The sequence below is a fragment of the Dasypus novemcinctus genome, chromosome 6 (assembly GCF_030445035.2).
Source record: "Dasypus novemcinctus isolate mDasNov1 chromosome 6, mDasNov1.1.hap2, whole genome shotgun sequence".
Taxonomy (NCBI): domain Eukaryota; kingdom Metazoa; phylum Chordata; class Mammalia; order Cingulata; family Dasypodidae; genus Dasypus; species Dasypus novemcinctus.
In genome coordinates, this window is record NC_080678.1 from 46,862,306 (window position 1) to 46,883,554 (window position 21,249).

General features: G+C 37.1%; 1 non-coding gene across 1 annotated transcript; it reads left to right on the top strand.

Moving 5' to 3' along the window:
* The first annotated feature begins 16,138 nt into the window (after positions 1-16,138).
* Positions 16,139-16,241, top strand: LOC111761780 (U6 spliceosomal RNA). The gene has a single exon (XR_002795042.2). It is a non-coding gene; the product is annotated as a U6 spliceosomal RNA (small nuclear RNA).
* Positions 16,242-21,249: the final 5,008 nt, after the last annotated feature.

The following is a 21,249-nucleotide window of genomic DNA, read 5'->3' on the forward strand; positions in this document are numbered from 1 at the left end:
ATAATATAAACTATAATTACTCTCATTTTATATATTAGGAAACTGAGGCACAGAGAGGTAAATAATTTGTCTAAGGTCACACAGCCAATAAGTATATGCAAATAGTAGTGAAACAACAGTGAAAGAAAGACTTACAGAATAGTACCTTGTCACTAAATTTTGTTTCCAGCATCAGTCTTAATTAAACCTTGGCTTACAAAAACCTTCATTTTCTCAAAAACAAATTTTTAAAACTCCTTTGCCTTTAGGCAAGGCCTCGGCTCCTAGCTATTTGCAGTTTAAGTATAGTAACAAATGGCTTACCCTCCCATTGACAAAGTTAAATTGAGGCTACTTCTCACTAAATAGTCACAGGCTAAGGGTAAAAAGAATTGCTATCTGTTCTGCATGGATTCTGCTTCCTGTGGCAATATGATATTCTTTCTCTTTCTGCCTCAGAAACAGAAAACTGCAAAGACCCCAGAAATCCCTAAAAATTCCCCCAAAACTGTTTTATAGCTATGGTCATCTCCCAACTCGAAAATTTACTGAAGAACCAAAATATGGGATTTTTCAATTGCCCATCCTACCCTTGACCAAGGAGCTCCTTTCTACAGTCCTTAACCGTCTCTGACTAATTAGTGTTGAGCAAAGACTATTCCTGCCTGTGGCCCTGCCCCTGTAACATTTAAAGGTACAGTTTAGAAAGACCAGTCGCTTATAAACACAACTCCATACTGCTTCCCTCTCTGGGGCAAGTGTCTTGTGAATTTTAAGTGCTCCTTTGGCCTAAATCAATGATACAGACTTAGGTCTCCAAAATGAAATTTGCTGCATTTTAAATCACAGACAAATTCAAGGTAACAAATGGCCTTGGGATCCACTATGTACAATGAGGAAAGCTTACAGCTCCTTAGTTTGTGTTCCTAATTTCCTCCCCAAATAATGCTGAGGCTAATTTAATTAAGGACTCTAGGCTCCCACACTTTTAAAGCAATGGCCCACTTAGTGATCAAATATTTCTCTCCCTTCCCTCTAGCCCTCATCTGCGCCTTGACCCTAGGGATGGGAGCATCTCATGGACAACGCTCTGAGAGTTCATGAAATCTCAGAGCAATCTTAAGCATACAGCTTGTTATAGGGTATCAGTTATTTGTCTGGGAGGATGTATTAAAGAGCAAGTGCAGGATTCTGCATGATTACACAGTGATCCTTAACAAATAATAGCCAACATTTATTGAACATTCCCTGTATGCTGGGCACCTTTCTATATAGTTTACACGTTTTAGGCCACTCAGTCTTTATAAGGAAACTGTGAAGTAGGTACTCTTCTTATCATCCACATTTTACAGATGAGAATATTGAAGCACAGAGAGGTCAAGTAACTTGCCAAAGTCATACAGCTAGTTAGAGGCAGAGTCAACTATTTGAACTCAGGCATTCTAACTCCAGAATCCCTAAGCTTAACCCTGTTATACTCCAGCTATCCTCAGAGTAGAAGTTTCACGCTGGCTATCCTCTTCTTCCTATTCTCACGGTAAAGAAACAGTTGGTCATCTCCTTACCTGGGGGTTTATGGAGATGGAAAATTTTAGAAATCACCTAGCGTGTTTGTTTTTTTTTTACATTGTTTTTAATACCCTCTCATAAACATTTATCAAATAAAAGACAGACCTTTATAACTCTCATATGTCCAGCTGGGAACTTTGGGCACATTTAACACAAAATCCAAGTCAGAAGCAAGCAATAGTTAACATTTTACTAAATTGCCCCATTTGTAGTTATGTATGTGACACTTTAAAATAGCAAAGCACTAACAAAGTTAGTGCAAGCAGTGCAGAATACCTGCAAAATTGTGAACCAATACATTGTATTAACAAGTGTTCTCTGTGAGTCTTGTTCCATTCCTGGCTTGAGAAAAATAGGTAAGACTCATTCAAATTTATTCTAGAATTCCTGCAGGGTTTGCAAAGGGAAATCTTTGTTCAAACTTACACTTTTCTAACTCAGTTGTCCCACCACTTGTTGTCCACAATATCAGCATTTAACCACAGCCTGAGAGGAAAGACCTCCACTCACCCATACCTATGCAAAGTAGTTTAGTGTAGGGGTTCAGATCTTGGTCTTTGGAATCAGACCTAAGTTCAAATCTGAATGTCACCATTTTTAAGCAGCTTAAAATAGTTATTGTATCACTAGCAGTGGGACCCTAATAAAGGTAAACCTCTGGATTCAAGGAGGAAAGGCAGGGGTGGGGAAGTGGGGTTGGAAATGAAGCTATTATTTTTAAATTTATACAATATACCAGAAACTAAGATATTTAACGACCAGCATTTACTGAGCTTAATATGTGCCATGCTCTGTGCTAAGCATTTTTATGCCCATGCTCTCATTTAATCAGCACACCCATCCTTTGAAGTTGGTAAAACAGATCCCCATTTTTCAGCTGGGAAACTGCAGCACACAGGGGATAACCTGTCCATGGTCCCTCATATAGGAAGTAGTGAGTTCAGAACTGAAACCCTAAAATCTGGACCCAAAGCCTAAGATTTCTCTGTTGCATCATACTATAATTTCATGTTCCCTTCTGTTGACTTAACAAAATGGTGAAATGTTGTCCCTCACAATTGAAATGAATGGAGGTGTATCCTAATTTTAAGATTAATATACAGCAACAGATACTGTTATATAGGGGAGCTACCTACTTCATTGCCTCTCTAGACTGTGTTTAATGTGAACCCCAAATCTTCTCTCAAATGAGGCATAAACCATATCTCTCTAAAGCTCAACTGTTTCTAATTGTTGTGTTTGTTATCATGGTCCAATTTCAGTTCATATAGTAAGTATTCTTCCCTCACTCACCAACTTCTCCCAGCTCACTGCTTTTCCTCTGAAACCTTCTCTGGATATTTTCACAAACAGGTTTCATAATCAGAATGGTAAAGGGAATCACAGAAATACCAATTCCATCCCTAGGATTGTTTCAGAACCAGCACTTGCTTTTCAGGCAAGAGTAGAAATAATTGGGCTGCACTACATCTATTCTTATGAAATTATCCTGAAGAGCTGTCATGAGTTGGGAGGATTCTATCGTATCCATCTCCATAGGTTTGCTAAATGAGGACAGTGGTTTGTGAAAAGACAGTTGTTAGCTTTTAAAACCACCAAATTTCATATAGTCAGTCTGGTTTCTTACATATTTCAATGAACATGGCCTTGGAGCCCAAGCTTAAAACAAAAATATCCATTGGTAGCTCTAATTTAGGAACAATTTTTCTCATTAATACCCATGACTCTATGACATGTCAGGAAAAAAGTGTCCTTACAAACACCTAAGCTCACATCATGAAAGAAATGTCACGATTACTAAATAATGAACAGTCTGTCAATTTGTGGGATATTTATTCTTATGATAGGTCCCTAAAATAGGCTCCTGAATGAGAGCTACACCCGTGTATCATTTGGTTTCCCAATAGAGGTCTTCTGAATCTCAATATTTGCAGAGCAGCCCCAGGAGCTTTCATGTATGCAGAATGGAACTGAAGATTTCGGACCTCACCGACACAGACCCAAAGTTAAAAGACCTTGTCTCTAATCCTGGTTCTGCTGGTAACAGTCACTTTACTTAAACAAATTTCCTCAACTCCAGCATTTCTAAGGTTCCATATTAAGCCTCCAGGAGCTTCCTCTTTTTACTTTTCTCCTACTCCGAAATACATACTGGTTTCTTAATTTCTTTCCCTTCTCCTGCAAGCATCCAGAGAGGTAACTGATTGGTCTGATTGGTCAGGATCTCATTGCAGTAGAATGCAGGAATTGTGAGTGACTCTCCTTTTGCTTTCAGCCCTGCAGCTGAGGGGGTAAGACCACCTAAAGCTTGTTTTGGGAAGGATCTGCCTCTCTTCAGTCAACAGCCAAATCTGAGGAAGGCTCTGGTTGTAGCCCAGGCCTGTTTAGGCATTAGCCTGGAAACAATTGCATTCATTCTTACAATCTCTCCCCAGCTCTTTTTCTCTGGTTTTGTTGTTGTTGTTATTGTTGCTGTCGTTATTTTAATTTTTTACATTTTATTTTTATTTTTTTTAATTTTTAGAAATTTAAGGAAGGATATCACTCATACATAAACACACATATACTTGTATAGTAATAGTTGTGAACTTACAAAACAAATATATTTAACATCATACTGGATTCTCATACCTCACCCTACCATTAATACCTTGCGTTGTTGTTGTTGTTTTTCCCGACAACTCACACATCCTCTTTTTTTTTAATTTAATTGCCTTTTTTTAAAAGATAGATAGATCACAAAAAATATTACATTTAAAAATATAAGAAACGTTTTATATTTTTAATGTAACTTTTTTTGTAATGTATATATCTTCAAAAAAATACAATTTACAAAAATGATGGGGTGGGAGGGTGGGGAGTAGGGTGTATGGGAACCTGTTATGTTTTTTAATGTAACTTTCTTTGTGATCTATTAACTTTAATTTAAAAAGTGTAAAAAAAATAAATAATAGGTTCCCATATACCCTATACCCCACCCCACTCCTCCCACATTAACCACCTCTTTCATCACTTTCATTATTGTGGCAGATTCGTTGCATTTGGTGAATACATGTTGTACCACAGGGATTATAGTTTACATTGTAGTTTACACTCTCCCCCAGTCCATTCAGTGGGTTATGGCAGGATATATAATGTTCAGCATCTGTCCCTGCAATATCGTTTGGACAACTCCAAGTCCCAAAAATGCCCCCACATCACATCTCTTCTTCCCTCTCCCTGCCCTCAGCAACTACCATGGCCACTGTCTCCACATCAGTGATACAGTTTCTTCAACTACTATAGAACTATTGTGGCTCTAGCAATTGAAGAAACAGTATTTTTTTCTCTGTTTTTAGCTCTATTCCCTTGCAGCTGGGAGAGATGATCGACTGGGTATTAATAGATTGGGGAAAGTAAAACATTTATGCTCCCATTGTCCAAGCAGCTTCACTGGAATTCTGAGGCCTGAAAGCTCAAGCCCAAGCCCAGCTGCCATCATGAAGCTCTGTCAATTTACTTTCTGTGTACTCCTTGTGCATATACCATCCTTGAGAACCTCCCAGGTGCACAGAAGCCTGGACCTAAGTAGGAAACAGATGCTCCAAACCTTTGGTTCTAACTATCTATCGTTACCAACAACTACATACAAAAAAGATGGTATGGTGAACAAAATAACTCAAAGAATATTGAATTCCCATCCTGGGGAGTCGTGGTACATTCTCTAACAGGACAGCAAGAATCCCCTGAGTGCAAGGGCAATGTCTAGGGAAGGAAGACAGATGATATTGATGATTGTACTTATGAACCTTTACTTGTGAGATTGAAACTTAGCCTAGTATTATATTCTGCCTAAGAGTTACTTCCTGAACACCTCCTTGTTGCTTAAATGTGGCCCCTCTCTAAGCCAAACTCAGCATAAACAGGCACTACCTCCCACCCAGCATGCAACATGACTCCCAGGGATGAGCCTCCCTGGCACTGAGGGATTATTTCCAAGCACCAACTAGCCACTGCATCTGGAAAAAGACCTTGACCAAAAGGAGGAAATGGTAAATACAGATGAGTTTTTATGACTAAGAGATTTCAAAGTGAGTCGGGACATTGTTCCAGAGATTATACACTTACGAAAGTCTCAGCAGGATCTCATTGACTGCCACAGTAAACAGTGCCTCAAATAGCAGGGCTCTTGAGGGCTCTAGAGATATCCAGAAACTATAAGCAGGGAAAAGACAGCTCAGGAGTTTGGTACCCTGTCAGTGGTCCTTACTTTGGAATTAATGCTCTCCAGTGTAAAAGATTAGACTCATTTATAGGTTCTCTATATATGGCTCTTCTGCCCCTTTTATTTGAACCTATAATTAGTACTATACTTGATAAATATATGTCCCAGAGACTTAAATCTTTAGTCTGTCCATGTGCTAGTTAAACCCTGAATTTCAGCAGAATTGTAACACTTACTCTCCAGTTCATTGGACTCACCCAGAGGAACTAACAAGGAAATGATGATAGACAACACCCATTCCAAGCAACAAAGAGTATCTGCAACTGTAAGCAAGATAGCTCCATCCCATCTGCTCCATGCAAGCTAAGCCTCCTCTCAATTAAAAGCAGACTGGGCATCACCATCCCCAAATTCTCAAGATTGGGGAATGAACAATGGACCAAAGTAAATTTATTATTATTCTACTATAGACATATTTCTAGCAATGGAAAAACTCTTATCATTGATATAAAGGCAGTGGCCACCAGAGGTTCTAAAGGATGGGAGAGGGAAGAATAGGTGTAACATGGGGGCATTTTTGGAACATTGGAATTGTCTTGAATAACACTGCAGTGATGGATATAGGCCATTGTATATTTTATCATAACTTACAAAAGAGTGTGGAACAGAATATAAACTATAATGTAAACTGTAGCCCATGGTTGGTAGCAATGCTTCAATATGAGTTCATCAATTGTAACAAATGTACCACACAGATGAAGGATGTTGTTAAATTGGGAAAGCATGGGTGGGGGAGGGAATGGGGCATATTTTTAATGTAACATTTATGTAATCTAAAGCTTCTTTAAAAATAAAACATAATTTTAAAAAGATGATGTGTTGAATATTTTCTGATTTCAAAAAGAAATACAAATAACCATTTTATCAGAAATTAGCATATGCATTAAATAGTGAAGAGATTACATAAAACATAAGCTCTTTCCTGATAAACATGACAAAATCCATTTTTCTGAATTAGTTTGCAGGTAGACAAACCCCTTTCTCGGAATCTCTCCATCTCTTTCCTTCAATTTCTCTCTTACATACCACACACAAATACACACAATGTGACCTGTAGATACATCACAGCACCATACCAGGAGGGACTGAAACTCTGCTACTTACCAGCCAAGCCAGAGAAAGCCCCCTTGATGGCCCAAAGAAGAAATAACATAACAGGTCCCGGTCTTTCCTGTACACAGTTTATATGGACACCTTCTCCCCAGTATCTGGCTTATGCACCCCAGCATTTTCCCACCCTCTGGGAACCACACAACCTAAACAAAAGTTACTGCCACTGTGGAGAGTGACTTCTCAAGTTCATATCTCTGGAACGAGAAAATTAGCAAGCAAGAGGCAGCTACCCTCTATGCTCAGTGGGGCTCACAGTGCCCTCGTCCACCAGCAAAAGAGACTGAGCTCCCTTCCAGCTTTTCTTTGAGGCAGTGGCTTATCAATAATGAATCTTTCCAGGTCCTTACTTTCCCATCCTGTCATAAGAATCCTATCATTTCCACTCCATTAACTGGTGTGCTTTTGGTGGAGCAGAAAAGGAAATAAAGCTAAAAGAATATTCAGCAGCCACCTCCTCAGGCAGTTATGAAAACTCAGCTGAAAGGATCATGCCTGGTTTCCCAGGGAAGAAAGGAAAGACGAAAAACATTTAAGAGTTGTCAAATTTCAGAGTTCTTTCAGTTAAGTACTTCCTTTCAATGGCAACAGCAAATGCAAGCTACGTTAAAGAGTTTTAGTTTTTCCTAATATTCCCCGAGCAATTCTCAAGCTGTTGCCATTAAACAACTTTGACATTTTCTAATGCAACAAGAGCATTTATGGTAATTGGATGTGATACGCTTCTCCCATTTTGGAACCTTAATGTCTGAAGGCTCATGGAGGAAGCTTGAGCTGAGTCTTCTCAGTTATATTGGCTACTGTCTATACCATCTGCTTCTTGGGAGGAAGGTGGGCACTGGGGTATGATGACAGGCAGGAACCAGACCCAGAGCAGAGCTGGCTCCCCAGAGAGCCTCAGAGAGCCTCAGAGAGGGAGAACTGTGCCAGGAGCAGCAGAGGAGAGCTGTGGCCAGGGAAGGCAGGAGAGAAGAGGAAAGAAGGAAGATGGGAGTCGCCTCTCTTAGAGGCTTTCCCTTTTCACCTCAGGCTGACCAAAGATGAAGGAAGAGGAAGATCAAAAGACATGTTTCTAAGGCCCCTGTCTTAGTTTTGCAGGCTGGTATGACAAATACCACACCCTGGGTTGGCTTAAATAACAGGAATTTATTGGCTCATAGTTTCAGAGACAACATACGTCCCTTCCTGCACCCTCCCCCATTCTGACTACCTTGAAACCAAACTTGATGCTGTGGGACTGCAGAGAGAGACAACTCAGACTGCAGGAACAAAGGGAAAAACAACAATTCCAGACCCTAACTATTCTAAATCTCAGTCATGCCCCCAACCTCCACCTCCTCCCATCTCCCATCTCAGGCACCTGAGAGGCTTCTGAATAGATAATTCCTGAACTCCCTCCTCCCTAGAGACTCACATGGCCCAATGACCACAAAGGAAAACATTCCAAATCAAACAAGCCTCCGTGCAACCTCAGGAAATCACTCACCCAACCCAGTGATCAACCACCCCTTCCTATCTTCTAGTGTTTTTCCTCCAACCCACCTCTAATCCTGATAAAGCTGGCCATCCTTTGTGTGGACTTTAGTTCTACCCTCTCTCCCGTTATAGGAGCCTCAGAAAATAAAGCCATCCTTGTTTGTTCAACATGGTCTGATGCAGCTCTTTTCTCTGACAGAGTTCAGAAGTCAAAATTAAGGAGCTGGCTAGAAGGCCTGCTTCTTCCCAGGTCTGAAGTGATGGCTGGCTGGCTGGCAGGCAATCCTTGAGGTTCATTGGCTCTCTCATCACATGGTCATGTCCTCTCCTTTCTCTTCCGGGTTCACTGACTTCCAGCTTCCAGCTTCTCCCCAGGGCTTTCTCTCTTTACATCTGAATTTCTTCTGCCTGTAGAGGACTCCAGTAATCTGAACTAAGGCCCACCCTCACTCAGCTGAGCCATACTTTAGCTAAAAATAGCATCTTCAAGAGGTCCTATTTATGTGGGTTCATACACACAGGGACATGGGTTAAGATTAAGAACATGTCTAAATTGGAGTGCTTAATTCAACCTGCCACAGTCCTTCTACCTTCTCACTATGGGCAGAGGCAGGAGACAAGAAGGGTGCTGGGTGACATAGCATTCCTTGGGGTGACATGAGGTAAAGAGTCCTCCTTTCTGGAGTGGGGGATGAATGAAAGTCTCCTGGTGTCTGCAGATACTCTTGCCCCACCTGACTTCTTCAACCTCCAGGTGAACACAAATACCCAGCTCTCCTCATATAATCCAATGCCCTAGCCAAGAATGGACTCAATGATTAAATTCACTGTACACTGTAAAATTATTACATGTTCATAGTTATATTTATGCAGAAGTGTATGCAATGAAAGGTAAAATTCCCCTCCCTATCACCTGACTCCTTCATTTGTCCTTGCCAGAGATAACCACAGTTAAGTTTATTTTATCTTTCATGAAATGATTTATACATATGCAAGTACATCTATATAAAATACTTTTTAAAATATTCAAATGGGAATCACACAAAGCATACTGTTCTGTCACTTGATTTTTTTAACATAATGTATCTTGGACATTTTTCTATATCAGTACACTCTGATCAAACCTGTTCTTTTTAAGGACTGAATATTGTTTGTCCACACCATAATTTAATGAGTCATCTCAAGTGACTCTTAGGTTACTGCCAGTTTTTTGTTATTATAGATTGTGCCATAGTTAAATCATTTGTACATATATCTTAACATACCTGTGCAAGTATATTCTAGAAGTGGAAGCCCTAACTTAAAAAGTATGCACATTTTTTTCCACAATATTGTGCTACCATCACCACCATCCATCATCACTTTTATGCACATATTAAACAGATGAAACCATATTGCCTCAACAATAATGTCTGAAAGTGCTTGCTTTCCCACATTCTTGTCAAAATCCAGTATTAATCACCAAGTGAAAGTAGTATTTTAGTTTTCATTTATATTTCTTTAATTATGAATAAAATTGAGAGGATATACATTCATTATAAATCTTAAGTGCAGATTTAAAATGCCCTATTCGGGAAGTGGATTTGGCCTAAAGGATAGGGCATCTTCCTACCACATGGGAAGTCCAAGGTTCAAACCCAGGGCCTCCTGATCTGTGTGATGAGCTGGCTCATGTGCAGTGCTGATGTGCGCAAGGAGTGCTGTGCCATGCGAGGGAGTCCCACGTGTAGAGGAGCCCCACGCTCAAGAAGTGCACCCCATAAGGAGAGCCACCCACCATGAAAAAAGTGCAGCCTGCCCAGGAATGGCGCTGCACACACGGAGAGCTGACGTAGCAAGATGATGCAACAAAAAAACGAAACACAGATTCCCAGTGCCACTGACACAAGCAGATACAGGAGAACACACAGCAAATGGACACAGAGAGCAGACAACTGGGGGGGGGGGGGGCAGGTTGCAGGGAAGGGGAGAAAAATAAATAAATAAATCTTCTTAAAAATTAAAACAAATAAAATGCCCTATTCATGGATAGTGATAGATATAAAGATATAGAGCTATAGATATATACAAACACATTTCTTCTTTGAATTATCTATTCTTATTCTTTGTTCATTTTGTTTTGGATTATTTCTTTTCTCCTATTAATTTATAAGAATGTGTACATAAATATGTATGTAATCACTACATCTTTGTCATACTTGTTCACATTTTTTCCTACTTTGTTCTTTGGGGTTTTTGTTTTGTTGTTGTTTTTCTTTGTATCATTGCTCTAATATTGAAGTTTTTACCTTCTTACTTTTTAAAATGCAATCCAATTTATCAGCTTTGTCCCTTATGGCTTCTGGGTTTATATTAAGCCCCAAGGGCTTCCCCACTTCAAAATTATTTTTAAAATCATTGATATTTTCTTCTAGTATTTTTATAATTTAGTTCTGTAATATAAATGTTCTAATTATCTGGCATTTATTTTGGTGTAAGACATAAGGTAAAAACCTAGCTATATATATTGTTTCCAATTTTTCAGTCAAAACATAATTTATTGCATCATGTCTTTTTGCCTCACTGAATCCTGCAAGTCAAATTCTAAAACATATGCAGACCTATTTCTGGACTGTAATCAATTTCATTGATTTTTTCGATCTATACCTCAGTTATAAACTGACTTAGTTACCATAACTTTATTTTGCATTTTAATATCTGGCAGGGCTAGACTTTCCACATAACTCCTCTTAAGTAAGTTTTATTTTCAAGCTGGAAAAGTTGCAGGGGCGGAGACCTGGATTTGCTTCGAGAGATGACTGTTCTTTAGTTCTGTGGAAAGGCACTTGAGTGGGTCCTTTGGTTATGTAATATCCACCCACAGCTCTGGGGAAGACCTAAATGTAAACCCAGATGCAATCTGTTCAGACTGAAGCTAAGAGTTCTGTTTGGAAGTATAAATTGGGCAGCTCTACCAGCAGCTCTGTTTCCACAGTTTATATGGAGAAATCTTTCTTTCTTCCATGTGGATTTACAATGTACAATTCTTATACATGGACATATGTGGCAGAATAAGGTGTTTTTGTCAGCATTTGTCTCCAGGAGTTGTGGAATTAGGCTGCAACAGCCAGCAGCAGAGATATCCCAGTACTCTCTTCCACCATGCACTGCAAGAGAAAATGTTAAAAAAACAAAACAAGGCAAAACAAAAACACATCGGTCCTGGACTAGGGCAACCATCTTGCACCTGGACCCTTTATTCTGCACTTTGGTGTCATAAAAATTGACTGCCTTTAATTAGGAAAATGTGTACTGTTACACTGTGGTGTTTTGATTTATTCTAGGGTCTAAGTGGGGCCCTCAGCCCCCTGGCCTTTTCCCTCCAGGGAATGATTATTCCTAGACATCCTTGGATGTGAGGAGATCCTGCCAGGTATGAGGAATGTGGATGTTTGGAGTGGGGAGTAAACCTTTAGGGTTTGGAGGCCCAGACTCCAGGTAAGAAAGAGGTGCTTGAGGGCCCTCCAGCTGCAGGTGGGAAAGGAGCAGGCTGGGAGCTACAGTGAGAGGAAGCCAAGAGCTGGGAAAGAGGTACAAGCCTACTGTGGATCACAAGGAGTTTTGAAATTCTTTTTGCTTTCTCTTTGCTGTGATTCCCTTCTGAAATCCCCAAGCCTTCAATAAAGACTAGGAGCATCTAATAAGCAATTAGAGGGAAACTAAGGGGAGTGGCTGCACCCACTTGGGGTAAAGTGGTAAAGGTGCATGCAGCTGCCCCGTGAAGAAAGCTGGAGAAGCAGCAGGCTAGGGGTTGGACCAGCAGGAAGCGAATCAACAGAGAGGGCAGCAGCCAGGTGACCGAGGTGCATTAGGGTTCCCAGAAAACACTTGGGCAAGGAAACCTGGAATTCACTGGAATTCCACAGTCAGGCAAATTTTAATAACACTTGTATAACTTTTTGGATAGTCTAGTTTTGTTGCTTAAGGTGAGGTATACTTTTGCTCATTAAACCGTTTTTCAAATAGGCCAGCTTTTGTCTAGGCCTCACCTAACAGACAAGGTTTTCACAAAGTCCAATAAATCCTATCAGGGTAGCAAGATATTTTATCCCGAAAAAAAATTTATTTTAAAATCCAGTTTATCCAGGTGGTTAACTCAGCTTCTGCCTCCTAAGATTAACAACTCCAAGATCAGTCCTGGTGGTAACTTGGGCTGATAAGCAGGGCAAGGTCTCCAATGACCGACACAGGGCAGTTCCTCAAGGCCAGGCCTGTGGAGAAGAATGCTGCCCTTCCAGGTGTTGTTAAATAAAAACAATAAAAGTAGAGGCCCCCATGGGCCAACACCATTCTTCCTCAGCATTACCTAGGTGAGTAGAGCTAATATCCCACCCCTCCCACGCTGCTCTTTAGACTGCCTTTTTGTTCTCTTTTCAGTACAAGTGTACTGTGATATCTTTTGAACTCAATTTAATCCAGACATAAATTTGGATTTGGGGAGAGCCTTGTATCTCCGTACAATTTTATCATACGATTTTCACAGTAGGTCACCCAGTCCTGAAGCAGTCCTGAAAAACTCTTGACTTATGTGCCATTAGTTGTTATGAGTTCTTTCATCCATTTAATAAGCATTTATTGAGCATGTATCCATTGTAGTCACAACTCTCTACTGTGGAAAATAGAGATGATGATAATATTAGCATTGATTTTTACAATGTTTTACTTTAAAAACAATTTCCAAATGCATTACATCATCTAATCATAAGTAAAAGAAATATCCCTACCTTACAGAACAAATTCAGTCCCTTGGGAAACAATATGCTTCATGCCAATGTAAAAAAAAAAATTACTAAAAACTTTATACTTCATAATGTTTACAAAATAAGAAAATGCATATGAGGTGAGCTCAGTCTTAGAACATTTATTGGAGGGGGATGACTCTTAGAGCATTTTTTTTTTTTAAGGGTTGAATATGAGTGAATTTTTTTTAATTTAAATTTTTTTTTAATTTTTAAAATTTAACCAAAAATAAAAATTTTGAGGAAAAATTCATCACCACCCTAACTGATGCTATTAGCACGCATACAAATGTTTTAAAAAAATAGAATGGAGAATATACTGAAGACTTTCCATTTATTTTCTCTTAGATGTTACATATATGTATATACATAAATGTACATTTAATATTTTAACTAATACTAAGACATAACTATTTGTATACTACTCAATATTATTTTAATATTTATATCATATTACAGTGAGTGATTGCATCATAATGTATCATGTAACCATTGCCCTATTATTGGACACACAGGATTTTCCCAACTTTTCAACTGTATTTCACCAAATAGTCTTTTTATATTGTCATTGTCATTTCCTTAAGGTAGTTACCTACAGGAAACTTATTTTAAATAATCTTTCTTCTGTACAGTTTGGGCTTTCTTACTGAAATTATGGAAAGTCCTAGCAAAATTAAGATGATTAAAATCTTAATAAAGATTTTTGCTGCAATGTTCACTTATTTAAATCCTGCATTCATTCTTGAGTTGCTAGTCCTTCTCCACAGACAAATCTTTCCTGGCTGCTTTGTCCTTGCAAGGTAAACAACATTTTTTTATGTGAACATTTTATTGTAGAGAAATGGAAACACTAACATCAATAGGACACTAAAATTAAAGCTGTGGTGCCTTTAAGAACTAAACATAAAAAATGAATCAGCAGTTACCCCAAATGTTTTCTCTAGGTCGAATTAAACAGTAAAACATCTTGGGCCTGTGGAATCACACTCCTGTGCACTGAAGACAGATTTAGCAACACGTTTTCCTGAGTAATACTGTGGGGTTGCTTCTGCTTCTATTTATTTGCTATCTTTTTTCCCTAAGCCTGTTGTATGAAAACAAGAAATGTTCCTGATTTCCTATGTTCCTGCATTATTCCATTCTGCTACTCCTTTAATTAATCAGTCCTCTTGAAATCACCTTTTATATTCCTCCCACACTGTTCTAAATCTATCCCATGGTTGAACCATTCACCATGCTTGCTATCATCCCATTGGTGGTAGATTTTATAAAAGAAAGTAAATCAACACTTCTATTATATTTAAAATTCCACATCCAAGAATGTTTACTGTAGGCCCCCTACAATAATTCCCAGAGACTTTTTCTTTTAGTGAATTTCAGAGCAGATCCTTTTCAAAGTAAAGAACTGTGCAATTGTTGCAGAAACAAAAGCTACAGGACCAATTCCTTCTGCCCAGAAAACAAGTTTCTAAAGGATACAGGCATTTTGAAGGCCTCAAAATCAATTTCAGGACGTCACATATAACTAGGGGAAATTCATAAAAGTGGTTAACTAAGCACTATCTACAAGTAAGATTGGATAAGAAATTTCAAACAAACAAAATGTTAAGGTCTTTTTATGTTTAATGTTGTTAGAAAAGAACAATGTTCACTATAGAAAATTTGGAATTCACAGAAAGAAAATTCACCAGTAATCCTTTAGTTCTTTAGGTAGAGAGAATACTTAATATTATGTATATTTTCAATCTTTTTGTACAACAGAGGTTTTTTTCCTTACAAAATTGGAATTGTGTTCCACGTGTTTGGGAACATGCTTTTTTCAATTAGCAATGTTCTGAGAACAATTTTCCACCTTGGTAGTCTCCTAAAATATAATTTTTATCATATTTCATAAAAAAATATACTACAAATTACTTAATGTCCATTCATTTTAAACAGTGGGGGTTTTTATTTTTTCCTGTTGTAAAAATTCAACTATGACTTTACATAAATTGCTGCGTACATCTCGTTATTTGGAGAGGTTTCTGGGAGAAATTCCTGGTTTTGCCAACTCAAAGAGTATGAACAATTTTAGAGATTTTAAGTAAATGTTGAGTTGACCAAGAAGGGCATTTCATTTTTTAATCTATATATTGCATATATTTCTGCCTACATTTAAAATTTTTTAAATAAAGCATGGTATTGTTAACCAACTTCTAAAATATTCTGAGAGTGTCTTTGGATCCATCCTACAATCCTTTATATATTTAATTTGTTTGTTTCTATAAAAATTATGTAATTGGAAATTGGCATATCATGCTTATACTTAGAAGAGGGTCACAGTTTTCTTCCACCTTAATCCCTCCAACCAAAGACTTATTTTCTCCCAGGAAGGGATCTCTTTAACACTGAAAATGGAAAATCATTCCTTCTGAATGGAAAAAAATTATAACAACATTTAAACTCTATGGTGGGCAACTAATATTTTGGCTGCCCATCAAACTTTCCATCTTGTTTTATTTATGAATTTAATAGTAAAATTAAAAAGGAAAGTAAGGTGAAAACAGAGAAGATGCTCTAATGGTATCTTGAAATTAGTTTACCTTAAGAGTTTTACTATAACTTTTTTTCACTTTTTTATTTTTTAAAAGATACTTCAATTATATAAATGTGTGAATTATTAAAATTCCTGCTCTTTTAATAAAGGGATAAATCATTATAATGAAGGGTAAAAATCAAAATTATTATTGAACTCCACCTAAATGGTATCCAATCCACCCTCCTCCACCATTGTCCTTAACTAAAGAACAACTGAAGTGTCAGAAATTCTAGATTCCATTGAATCAAAATCTAGAGTGGGGAGTCCTCAGCTGAGATGACACAAGATACTAATGCCAACAAAGAAGGCAACATCAAAAACTTTAGGTACAGACACTGAGGTCCAAAATATCAGAAGAGAAATCAAGAATTCACCAAATCTGGTGCTCCCTTTGGCAATACATACTGAAACTGGAATAATCCAGAGAAGATTTTCATGACCCCTGTGCAGGGATGACATGCAAATTCATGGAACATTCCATATTTTTATTGTTATTGTAGTTATTATCTTGTGTTCATGTAAGAACTTGTACCATTGATATAAAGGTAGTGGTTGCCAGGGTTTCAGAGAGGAGGAAGAGGGATGAATAAGTGGAAGACGGGGCATTTTTAGGGCAGCAAAATTGATCGGTATGGTACTGCAATGATGGACACTTGACATATATTCGTCAAAGCCTATAAAACTGTACAGCACAAAGTATAAACCATAATGTAAACTATGGACATTGTTTAGTAGAAATGTTTCAACATTTGGTTTGTCAATTGTAACTAATGTACCACACTAACATATGATGTTAATAACAGGGGAAATTATGTGTGTGGGTGTGTGTGGGACAGGGTATATGGGAATTCTCTATACTTTCAGTGTAATTTTTCTGTAAATCTACAACTTCTCTAACAATAAAGTTTAAATACAAAAAAAAAAAAATTCACTAAATCTGGTAGAACAGGAGTATAGTCCATGGTCTTTAAGATTTATTTATTTATTTATTTCTCTCCCCTTCCCCCACTCCAGTTGTCTGTTCTCTGTGTCTATTTGCTGCGTCGTCTTCTTCGTCCACTTCTGTTGTTGTCAGCGGCATGGAAATCTGTGTTTCTTTTTGCTGCGTCATCTTGCTGTGTCAGCTCTCCGTGTGGGTGGCGCCATTCTTAGGCAGGCTGCACTTTTTTTCTCGCTGGGCGGTTCTCCTTACCGGGTGCACTCCTTGCACGTGGGGCTCCCCTATGCAGGGGACACCCCTGCATAGCACGGCATTCCTTGCGTGCATCAGCACTGCGCATGGGCCAGCTCCACATGGGTCAAGGAGGCCCGGGGTTTGAACTGAGGACCTCCCATGTGGCAGATGGACACCCTAACCACTGGGCCAAATCCACTTCCCCATCACATAAATCTTGAAGACAGAATGAGATAGAACAAAACGTTTGAAGAAAAAATATGAACAAGAATTTTCTTAATATGGAGGAAAATGTCAACCTACCAATAAAAGAGGATAAATAAACTATAATAATAATTACATTAAATATAAGTGGACAAAATATTCCATATAATTAGAGATTGTAAAATCTCACCATTCAGTATGTGGGAGAAAAACTATTTCAAATAAATATTAAAGATATAGAATATTTGACCAGCAATATCAATTATTGGCATAATTGATATTTATAGAATACTAAAGTCAATAATCACAAAAATTACAATAATTTCAAGTAGACATGAAACATTAACCACATAGAGTATATTCTGGGCCATAAAGTAAGCATCAGTATATTTTAAAAGACTGAAAATCATACAGAGAAAATGCCCTAGCTAAAATTAAATTTAGAAATCAACAACAATAAAAAATCTAGAAAATCTGCAAATATTTGAAATTAAAACATTTCTAAATAGCACATGGGTAAAAAAGAAATTACAGATCTAGAAAATATTTTAAACTCATGGCAATGAAAAATTATGATATTAAAAGTTGTGTGATGCTTCTAAAGCAGTGCTTACAAGGAAATGGATAACTATATGTTTTAAAATAGAAAAGGCTAAAATCAATTATATAATAGTCCTCATTAAAAAGATAGGAAAAAAAAGAGAAAACAAACCCTAAGTAAAGAAAGGAAGTAACCTAGGTAAGAGCAGAAAATAATGAAATAGAAAACAAGCAAGAAAGTTAATTAAGAAAGTTAAAAGTTGGTTTTATGAATGACAATAAATTGATAAACCCTAAGAAAGTGATCAAGAAAAATAATTAACAGCATCAAGAATTTAAAAAAAAGAGAGACTACAACTAAAAATCTTAAATACATTAAAAGGATAAAAAGGGAAAATCATGAAAATGTTATCCTAAATTCAATAATTTAGATAACAGAGGAATATTCCTTAGAAATACGACTGAGAGAAGAAGAAATAGAAAATCTGAATACATTCTACATCTATTAAAGAAACTGAATTTGTAATTAAAAACATTCCCTTAGGGAAAACTCCAGGCCCAGATTACTTTGAAATTGAATTCCATCAAATATTTAATGAAGAAATATTGTTACAAAAATTATCTCTGAAAATAGAGGAACAAACACTTCCTGGCTTGTTTTCTGAAATCTACATATAAACTCCTGGCAAAGATATTATGAGAAAAGAATAATACAGCTCAATATCTCTCATGAACTTGGCTGCAAAAATTCTTTCACACAATATTAGAAAATCAAGTCCAGAAATTTTTTAAATGAATAGTACATCATGGCCAACTGGGGTTTGTACCAGGAATACAAGGTGAGATTAACATTCACTGATTATTCAATGTAACTCATCACATTAATAAAAAGCAGAAATATCATTTAAATATCTCAATAAATACAGAAAACACATTTGACAAAATTCAACTTACATTCATGACTTTTTAAAAAATCTCAACAATTCAGAAGTAGAACAGCCTCAACTTAATCAAGAGCATTTATGGAAAATCCAAAGGTAACATACTTTATGGTGAAAAACTGAATGCTTTCTCTTATGAACCAGTAGCAGGTAAGGATGTGTGCCTCTAATTCTATTCAACATTGTATTGAAGGCCCTAGCCAATACAATAAGACACTTGTTAACCAAATTTTTCTGTAAAGGGCCAGATGATAAATAATTTAGACTTGTGGGCCATTCAGTCTGTGTTGCAAATTTTCAACTCTGCCATTATAGCACAAAAGTAGCCATAGACAATACATAAACAAATGTGTGTGATAATGTTTCAATAAAACTTTACTTTGGGACACAAAGTTGAATTTCATATTATTTTTACACATCATAAAATATATTTCTTCCTTAGATTGTTTAAAGTAAAAACTACTTTTAATGCATGGTTTATATGAAAGTACGCAGTGGATTGAATGTGGTCCACCAGCCATAGTTTGCCCAATCCCTGAAATAAAGCAAGAAAAAGAAATAAAGGTCATACACATTTAAAGGAAGGAATAAAACTGCCTTTGTTTAGCTGATGACATGATTGTGTATATAGAATATCCTAAGAAATAAAAAACAAAAAAGAAATACAATTAATAAGTTAATTTAGCAAGGTCATAGTATCAAAGACAATATACAAAATTTAATTTTATTTCTATACACCAGCAGCAAACAATTGGAAGATTAAATTTTAAAATAACATTTATAGTAGCATTTGAAAACATCCAATATGTACAGACAAATCTAGTAGAAAATGTTGCAAACTCTGCATGGGAAAATAGAAAACAATGCTGAGAAGAAAATAAAGATATAAATAAATGGGAAGATAAACGATGTTTATAGATTAAAGACTCAATAGTCTTAAGATGTCATTTTTCCCAAAATTGATCTAGAGAGTCAAAACAATACCAGCACTCTGTATCTTGATTTAGGTATAACCAATGCAGACCAAAAGTCATTGATTTGTACACTTAAAATTTCTGCATTTCACTGTGTGTAAATTTTACCCCAGATAAATAAATATAAAGATCTCCTTGAGGTATGGGAAAGTGAAATATATAAATAAAAATTATAGAAACCAGAAATACAAAAATAATTTCAGGCTATCTAATTATTTGTTCCAGTAAAGAGAGAATTCCTTCCCCATCATCAAATATTTAATCTGTTCTTAAAGGCAATATAAGACTTCTTCCAGACAAGATGAGAGTAACAAGGACTGGATTTTCCTCCTTTCTAAAACAACTGTAAAACAGACTGTTGAACATCAGATGGCACAGGAAAGGAGACACAAGCAGAGCTGAGATGTTAAAACTCCAGATAAAAATCTAGGTATCTACAGCTCACATGGCAGAATATTAAAGGGGAGATAAGTGCAGAGAGAAGGAGGGTGAGGGGGCTCCCCTCAAATCTTCAACAGAATAGAGAGCAACAGTGCCTGTTTGTGACGAAACTACCCAAGGCTGGAGAAAGAACCATCCAAAAGAAGAGGAGGAAAAAAACAGTGTCCATTATACCAGGCTACTCACAAATTAAGAGCTAAATATAAAGTTCAATGACAATAACAATAGTTGAGTTAATAATACATTTGCATCTTCCTCCCTTTTATGGCTTTTATATTTATCACTTACTAGCTTTGGTATTTTAAATCATTCTCTGTAAGACACTGTAAATCCTTTTTAGAAGCAGGCAGGATGTGAAGGAATTAATTTTAAAATGTAGAATGTATGATATCACTCCATGTTAAGTATAGATACCTTCTGAAATAGAACTAACCAAATTCTCTGTTGAAATTGGGTACAAAGTTAGAACACTTTGAAAACATTGGCAGTTTATTGCCCCTATGAAGAATGTATTTCTCACATAAACTTCTCTCTTCTCATTTTCCTCATCTTATCTTTCTTTGTCCCTTCTCCCGACCAGACAGTAACAGCCATTTTTAAAATTCTTAATTCTCACTTTCATTTCTCAGTTCTTCTCTCCTTGACATCATTATTTTCTTTTCCTATCATCTCCTTTCAATCCACTGTAGCAGGAACTAGCTACTTCTCATTTCTACTTTCTGCTGCCATAAGACTGTCCTGTTAATTTAGGGGGAGACCAAATGCACCTGTCATGCAGTATTTATACAGACATTTTCTCTTTCAAATTAAATGTAAATCTTCTATGATCAAAGACATTTAAAGGGATGGAGTGTTAAGGAAAAAGTCTACAAACATGCCCAAACTTCCATATGTTTTTCTTAAGAAGTAGGAAAAATGAGTATGAAGTTCTGCTATTGCAGAGAGGATTAAATGTGGTGGTGGTGGTTGTTTTTTAAGAGACTTTGCTCCCAAAGAACAAGTGCACTTTACTGGCCATTGTCCACCATGGAGAGTTAGAGGAATTCTTCATACTACATTGCTCTAAAACATGACAGAAGTCCCAGGCGTTGATCTACTTTGTCAATTGATTAAGGCAAGACAAAGCCACCTGCATATTAGGCACTACTTAGAAGTACAGCCAACTTTAGCTTCCTGTTCACAACTGTAAAGACAGAGGCAACTGGCTCACCAGGAAGTGGA